General features: G+C 42.5%; 1 long non-coding RNA gene across 1 annotated transcript in view; it reads right to left on the bottom strand.

Moving 5' to 3' along the window:
• Positions 1–1,803: 1,803 nt before the first annotated feature.
• Positions 1,804–8,133, bottom strand: part of LOC109455012 (uncharacterized) — a 69,991-nt gene continuing 63,661 nt past the window's right edge. The window contains exon 5 of the long non-coding RNA XR_012493419.1: positions 1,804–2,876. This is a non-coding gene — a long non-coding RNA (uncharacterized LOC109455012). The remainder of the gene's footprint in view (positions 2,877–8,133) is intronic.

Here is an 8,133-nt window from a genome sequence, read left to right as displayed (position 1 = left end):
CGCAAAAGCCCCTAGTTTCACGCTCTGATATAGTGAGTGAATAAAGGCTCACCCAGGCGCATGGAGAGGAGGTGACTGCTCTTTGCATGCTAATTGAGGGACAATGGGCTGTGACAATTCTCCCAACTAAGAGAAGATAGGAATTCTGAGCTGACCAGCAGGACCGGGGAAGAGGCGAGGCCAGGTGGCTGAGACATTCTTTTGCTTTCTTGAGTTAACCAAGAGGACCAAAATGCCTTCATCAACTGCAGCCTTCTCAGGGTACATTGATGCAAACTCTGCAGACTGCCAGGAGGGGCCCTAAAGGCCTCAGAAAACTGCGATTTGGGGGCCTGTGGTCATGGCCACAGTGCTCTTTTATCTTCAGGAGACTGTTCACCTTGTGATCGGAACTTGGACACCACCAGCCACTGGGTGACCAGATGCTTTTCCTTAATGGCACTGAATATGTGTCCATTGCAGTTCGCAGGAAGAGAAGGCTCAGCCATTCCTTAGGGGGTACACTGAGCTAACTTGTGCGGTCTGATGTGAACCTCACACGAGACCACGTTCTCCTCCACACTCTCTAAGTAGTCTTTGGGGGGTACTGGACTCAGTAGGAGAGGACATAAACCTTCTAGCCTCACAAACCAACCTGCCCGTGCCATCCCATCTACTGCATCTTCGAGAACCACCTTGCTATCGGTCAATCATGTTCCCCTGTCTCAGCCTGATGTGCCCTTGGAAGTCCCCCTGCCAGATTACACTGCTTGAGCCCTGGAGATGAGCCAGTTCCTCCCAAGGCCTACATGGAATGGTTAATCCAGATCAACACAGCCTCCTGTCTATTGTCTTAGAGTGTCTGCATACAAATGGAGACATTTAGAGATATACAGTATTCATAAATACCTTAAAGTACAAAGTAGAAATTCTTCTGTCTCTTAGCTTGGAAATAGCACAAAGACAAGGAAACCTGTACTGTACTGTGCAATCCCTCTCATGAGCCACATGAAACAGGAAGCTTCTGGGGGTTTCTTGCAAGCATGTGATATAGTTGTGGTTTCAGTGCAACAGTCAGGTAGATTTTGCAGCCGGAAACATTCACACAAGAGACTTTATGGCTTCTGTCCAACCCCAATGTTAGTTAGATGCACTCCCTTTTACACTCTGACAAAAGCCATTTGATTTCTCACACTATTTGATTTTTTCCTTATTGCAATGTCTGAAGCTACCAAAGGACCACAAACTGAATCCAGCTGAGGAGAGACCTGAGTAGAGGGCCCTTTCTCAGCTGCTCTTAAAGAATTCCTCAGGTTGAGCCATTCTTCCTTGAGCAACAACTCCTCAAACTTCTAAAGAGACCACTTAGACAAAGAACATCCCACTCTACTAACGCAGATGATGAGCCCTTTTGGGAAATGAGGCTAAAAGAGAATACTTTTTGGCTGCCTTCTGTTATTAATTTGGTCTCAATGCCAATTGATGTTATTTACCACTACTTAACAAGCCTTAAGGGAGAACCTGAGAGGGCCCTAAAATCACAACTAAGATGCTCAGATTCCCAGGAACCCTACTTTCAGATTCTGGTGACATTGGGTCAAGCTGTTTTCCCTTCCAAGGCGGATAAAATCCACCATTTAGGATCCATGCTCACAGGCTTTGCAAGCAGGTTATACTATCGTTAGGAAGAAAAAAACCAAACAAACAAAAAAAAACCCTCTTGCACCATTTATTTCAAATACAACCACACTGCAAGGCTGCAAGATGCTATATCTTGCACAAGGGTACTGTAGATAGAGGGGAAGCCTTTGTAAATATTTATATATTTCCCCATTGAGGGTTTTTCTTTTCTTAACTTTAGAGTTAGCAAAAGAAACAGAGCTGGTTCACAAGATCTCAAATGGAAGATGGCTTCTCTTATGCTACCATTTCTCCATTCTTCACTCTCAAAGTCACACACCTTGATAAACAACCCAAGAGACATATCTAAATAGACAATACTCATTTTTTTTAATTGGGGAAGGGGAACAGGACTTTATTGGGGAACAGTGTGTACTTGGACTTTTTCCACGTCAAGTTGTTGTCCTTTCAATCTTAGTTGTGGAGGGTGCAACTCAGCTCCAGGTCCAGTTGCCATTGTCAGTTGCAGGGGGCACAGCCCACCATCCCTTGTGGGAGTCGAACTGGCAACCTTGTGGTTGAGAGGACGCGCTCCAACCAACTGAGCCATCCGGGAGCTCAGCGGCAGCTCAGCTCAAGGTGCCATGTTCAATCTTAGTTGCAGGGGGCGCAGCCCACCATTCCTTGCAGGAGTCGAGGAATGGAACAGGCAACCTTGTGGTTGAGAGCCTACTGGCTCATGTGGGAATCGAACAGCAGCCTTCAGAATTAGAAGCACGGAGCTCCAACCACCTGAGCCACTGGACCGGCCCGACAATACTCATTTTTTAAAAAAATTGTCCTGTACAGCCATTGTCTTGCTACAGCCGCCATGATGGCCTGCCTTTTTCAAACTCACTAACGGTTTCTTTGTTATCCTATCAGCCTTTGTTCTCACTAACGTGTTGCTGAGATGAAAATGAATAAGTGAATTAATCAATAAAATGGCTTTCGGATCCAGTGCCCTTTGCTCTTATGTCTCATCTAAATTCAAGCCCAAGAAGAGAGGAAAAGCCAAGACAAATACGGTAAAACTGTTCCCGAAATAACAGAAAGCAGCTGCAGAAGGAATAACTTAGTCCAGTACTCTGGGTGGAAGGGTGTGGGCAGGAGAATAAAACTAGCTGAGAAACAAGCAAGCCCTGCCTTCCCTAGGGTCCTCTGGGGCTGGCGTGGGTTGCATCTTTCTCTGCAAGCTGCCCGAGTGCTCTGTGGCATGGCTTCCGGCGAGAGATTTCCTGTGGAGGAAAAAACATGTAGTGATTTCTGCACTCTTGCCCTATGTATTGTCCTGTTTTTGACTTTCAAGAGCCTGTCACAGAGAAGACACTAGATGCTGAAACACCATGCTGTCCGCCAATCTATTTTGCATGCAGATTTGCTTGGAAAATTCGAAATTAATTAACATTAACATTTAGGCAGATATTAAGATAGAGGTGCTATTGTCTGAGGGGGGTCTGCAAAAGCAAATTCAATACAGAAATAGCCTACAATTATGTAAATGCCCAACCCCAACAGAGTAACAAATGGATTTGGATGCTGGAGAAATAATCAGTTCTCTATCACAGATTTCCTGGTTTCATTTATTTGATGAAAGAAAGAGAGTCTTAATTATTTACAATCCTTCCACAGCAGATATTTATTCTTTTCTCGATTGGACGAAAGAGAAAATCCACAGCTTTATGAGCTATCACTCAACTACTTCTAAATCAGTAAAAATGACTAACAGGAGACATTTGGTGGTATGGAGGAAATCTCAAGGTCAGCTTGTACTATTGTCGTGCTATTGTTTCTTTAGTTTAAAATGACCTTGGAGTCATTTAAAATGACCAGAGCCTTTGTTTTACATATGAGAAAACTGAAGACCAGGGTCACACAGGTAAGTGGTGGCACCAATTGTCTTAAAAACCCAAATCTCCCGATTACCCCATTAATACTCTTTGCACAAAACTCTCCAAGCCAAGGGCAGGACTTTCTGTATTAACATTCTCAAAGGCTCTTGGGCTTCATATTTCGATAACAATCATCAAGTTTCCCAATTAGGAACCACAAACGAAGCTCAGTTTCCTCTTCTGGCCAACATATTAAAGAACAACAAGCTCAGGTCGACTGAACCAGGCGTTGCTTTATTGGGCTTGAATTTTTATATATGCCACTTAATTGCCCTGCATCTAAAGACAGTTTTAGCATAAATTCTAGTCTTTCTCCTTAAACTGTGGAACAACAATCAAACAAGCTAGATTTTTAAAAAAGGTCTTTTTATGTTTCCCCCTCACCTGTCATTTCAACGAGTTTAGCCAAGAGATGCTAAATACAGTTATAAATTTTTATTATTACAGTGGTTTTAATAATTTTCGGGGGGAATGTAATAGCCTCTAGAGCAGGGGTGTCCAAACTTTTTTCGACGTTTTTCACCAAGGGCCATATGTGGTAAAATACACAAACAGCCGGGCCACTCACTCGAGGTGAAGTACGTATTGCCTCAACTGGTTTATTTAACTAAATATATTTTTGGAATTTGCTGCGGGCCAACAAAAAATGGATTGCGGGCCACAGTTGGCCCGTGGGCCACGGTTTGGACACCCCTGCTCTAGAGAATGGCAGAAATTACAATGAAACATATTTAAGGAGACTGCTTACGGAGTTGTTTTAAAAAGGTCATGCTTACATTCAATCATTTTCTGTGGGGTGGGAAAGAGAAAGGAGGAAATGTTACTAATGAGGTTTTTGCTTGGTTTTTGTTTATCAGACTGTTGTTCTGGTTAATTCCACCAATTGGGAAATATTTCAAGTAGGTTTATATTTAGGACAGGTGTTAGGATGAGGGTTTCTCAATCTTGGCACGAGTAACATTTTTGGTTGAATCACTTTTTGTTGTGGGGACTGTCCTGTGCATGGTAGGATATTTAGCAGCATCCCTGGCCTCTATTAATTTGATGACAGTAGCAATGCCTACTCCGCCAAACTGTGACAACCAAAAATGTTTCCAGATATTGCCAAATATATCCCTGCCCATTTGCCTCTGGTTGAGAACCAGTGGGTTGAGCAATCTTTGGAGTCTCCTAGGCAGGTTTCACTGTACATTGCAAGAGCTCTAAGAGGAATTGACTTCGTTGGGTGTTTTTTGCTTGGTTTATGGTCCAAGGACATATGAAAAATCTTAAATGATGACTCTTGCCTCACACCATCACTAATCTTCCATCTAACCCTCCCTGTGAAAACACAAATGCATGCTAGTATTTGAGAAGGCTTAAGTTAATCAAGGAAAGCATTCATATCACCTTGCCTTGTATCAAATTAAGAAAAGTAATTTTTCTTTCACCATCAGGCAAAATTCTGCTCTTTGTTACAAAAGGTGGTTTTTAAACTCCCGACTCTTTGCTAGTCCCTGAACTGGCCAGTTCTGCCTCAGAGATGCAGCGTTTCCTAAGTGGCTCTATGAACAGAGCACTCTGCAGCATGAGAGTTGCCAATATTGGGTCATGCTATTTTCACATTCTCTGAAATTACGACAGTAAAAAAAAAATCCCACCTTCCCTCTGTTTCTTAAGCTTTTGTTTCCTCAAATGGAATCCATATGAGTGGTGTGTCCAAGTGGGAAAATGGAATATGGATTCATAAAGCATTCTCTTAAGCCAATGAGAGAACAGTAACTGATGCAAAGAAATCCGTCCGTGTCCAACACTTTGTGCTCAAGAGCTCTCCTATCAGAATTCCGCACTTAATCTTAGATACCAGATAACTTCTGGTACTAGGATACTCAGTGTCCTTATGCTGAGATAAACAGACGCACACAAAAACATGTTTCAGCTTGAACACCAACACTGAGAGAAGGGGGGTACCATTTCTTGTTTGCTTTTCATCAGATAGCAGGATCTCCAGCCACAATTAGATCCAAATTAATAGAGATGGCCCATCTGCAAAATGTAATAGCTTTAAGCTCACAATGCTATTTTCTCATCATAGATCTCCTTGCGCAAAGCCTGTGTGCAAGAGTCTGCGGCCGGGCTTTCTGAAAGCAACTTCCTGCCCGTGTACAAAAATATTTCAGCCGGAGCTCTATTTCTAAATTTTTGTCCTTTCTTTTTTCTCTGTTCCGTTTTTTTCCTTCTTTGTTTCTCAGACTTTCACTCGCTTGTGATGATTAAATCCAGTTGTCTTCCTTTAAATACAAATATGTGTGTTCCTTACACCTCCCACAATCACCATCAAGGCCTTGGACAAATTTGATAAATAAATGCAGTTGCAGAAACAGGTTCTCCGCACCTTTCCACCCCCACCCTCACCACCCCAGTAAAAGCTGTAACAACCCAAATCGGCCTTGATAAAAAAGAATAACAGTATTCGTTAGAAAATAAGTCACCTTCACTCAGTAGAAAATGTTTTACAGTCCCACCAAAACATCTCCTTCAGGTTCAAAACTCAAGTGACTTGTGATGAAGGAGAGAAGAGAATAGAGGGAGAGAGGAGTTTCTGGATTGAAAGTTTTAACTTCAACCTAAATGCTTTTATGCCTCCATGAAGTATAAATATTGGCAGAGAATAAAAAGCAGTAATGGCACTTTACTATTAGATTTGATACTTCATTCTCTGTGGACATTTCCTTCAGAATCCACTTAACTGAATCTGTTTAAATGTATAATTCCTAGTTATTTGATCTGTGGCTGCCTTTAAAAAAATCAACGCAAATTGAGCCCAGCATGAAGAAACATACTAATATCCTTTTCTTAGTGGAGCTACCATCTGATGGTGGAGGGGAAAGAGAACAAGCAATAAACAGAATAAATCAGTAAAAGTACATAGTTTGTTAGAAGGCAGTAAGTGAAGTAGAGCAGAATAAAGGGCTTGACGCCTGGGGCTGGTGTAATGGGAAATAAGGTGGTCAAAACAGGCCTCCTTGAGAGGTGACATCAGAGCAGACATAAAGGAGGTGAGGGAAAGAGCCACAAGGGTATCGAGGAGAAGTATCTTCCAGGCAGAGGGAACATCCATTGCAGAAGGGAGTGGGGGTGGGAACATGTCTGGCATGTGGGAGACACAGCATGGAGGCCAGCGTGCCCAGTAAAGGACTAGGGAGAGTAGGAGGGGACAAGGCCAGGAGGTAATAGGGCAAGATCCTGTAGAGCATGATGGGCCACTGTAAGGATTTGGCTTCTACTCTCAAGGAAATAGGGAGCCACTGAAGGTTTTAATTACATAATTAATTTTTTTTAACTGAGGTGCAAGTCACAGAACAGAAAATTAAACATTTTAAAGCGACCGATTCAGTGGTATTTAGTACATTCACAATGTTGTGCAAACTCACCTCTGTCTAGTTCCAGAACATTTTTAGCACCTCAAAGGGAAACCCCTAGATCCATTAGTAGTCACTCCCTATTTCACCTTCCCCTCCAGCCCCTAGAAACCACCCATCTGCATTAGGTCCCTATGGATTTGCCTATTCTGAATGTTTCACATAAATGGAATCATACAATATGTGGCCTCTTGTGACTGGCTTCTTTCACTTGCCATAATGTTTTGGAGGTTCATCCATATTGTAGTATATGTCAGTGCTTTACTCCTTTTTGTGACAAGTTTATCTATTCATCAGCTCAGCGGATAGACATTTGGGCTATTTCTACCTTTCGGTTATTTTGAGTAGCGCAGCTATAAACATTGTAGGTTTTTAAGTAACAAAGGGACATGAGCTCACTTCCATTTTATACAATACATACAAGGCTATTTTATGAGTCATCTACTAGCCCAAATTAGTAAATCCATTTTTAAATAGCAAAAGTAAATAAGTGAATAAGTATTTCTCCCTCCGGATTCATGGGACACCCCACCCCCCACCCCCGTGTGCTACTTACTACCTGCTTGGCTGCTTAAAATACCATCAACTCCCATCAGAACCACTTTTTTAAATTTTATAATTTTCCCTTACTATTGGCAATTAAAGGCCAATCCACTGAAATATGAGTGCTCTCATTGTCTAACGAATTAATGTTTTCCAAAATTGCCACAGGAATTTTAAGAAAGATGGGCAATAACGATTAAGAGTGGAAATTCTCCAATGAAAAGGGGAAGTCATTTTCCTTAAAAATAAAGATGAACTAATGCAGCACAGAGTCCAGGACTGGATCGTGAAACAGGAAAAGGGCAGCATCTACATCCCTGAGTTTCTGAGGGCAGGGCAGCGCCTGACTCAGAGAAAGTTTTCATCACCCAGGCTCATTTTCTCTCCTCCACCAAATAATTCAAGTGGCCTATGAGCTGCCAGACATTGCTAGGTGGCAGAGAGCAAATAATAATGGCACACTTTCCCCTCTGTCACAACGCAGCTATGAAAACAAAATGGGGCCCTAGGGGCAACCACTTAGTGCACAGGGAAGCCAACCCCCGTGCATCAAAAGTCTCTTCCCTGGTTTGAAAGGAGCTTCTGGCTCCCTGGCTCTCCATCTGTCGACCTGTTCTGAGGCACAAAAATCATTCTGATAAGGAAAATTGGAGGTGTTC

The sequence above is a fragment of the Rhinolophus sinicus genome, chromosome X, assembly GCF_036562045.2.
Source record: "Rhinolophus sinicus isolate RSC01 chromosome X, ASM3656204v1, whole genome shotgun sequence".
Taxonomy (NCBI): Eukaryota; Metazoa; Chordata; class Mammalia; order Chiroptera; family Rhinolophidae; genus Rhinolophus; species Rhinolophus sinicus.
The sequence above is the reverse complement of the archived record's forward strand: the minus strand, read 5'-3'. Positions and strand labels throughout refer to the sequence as shown.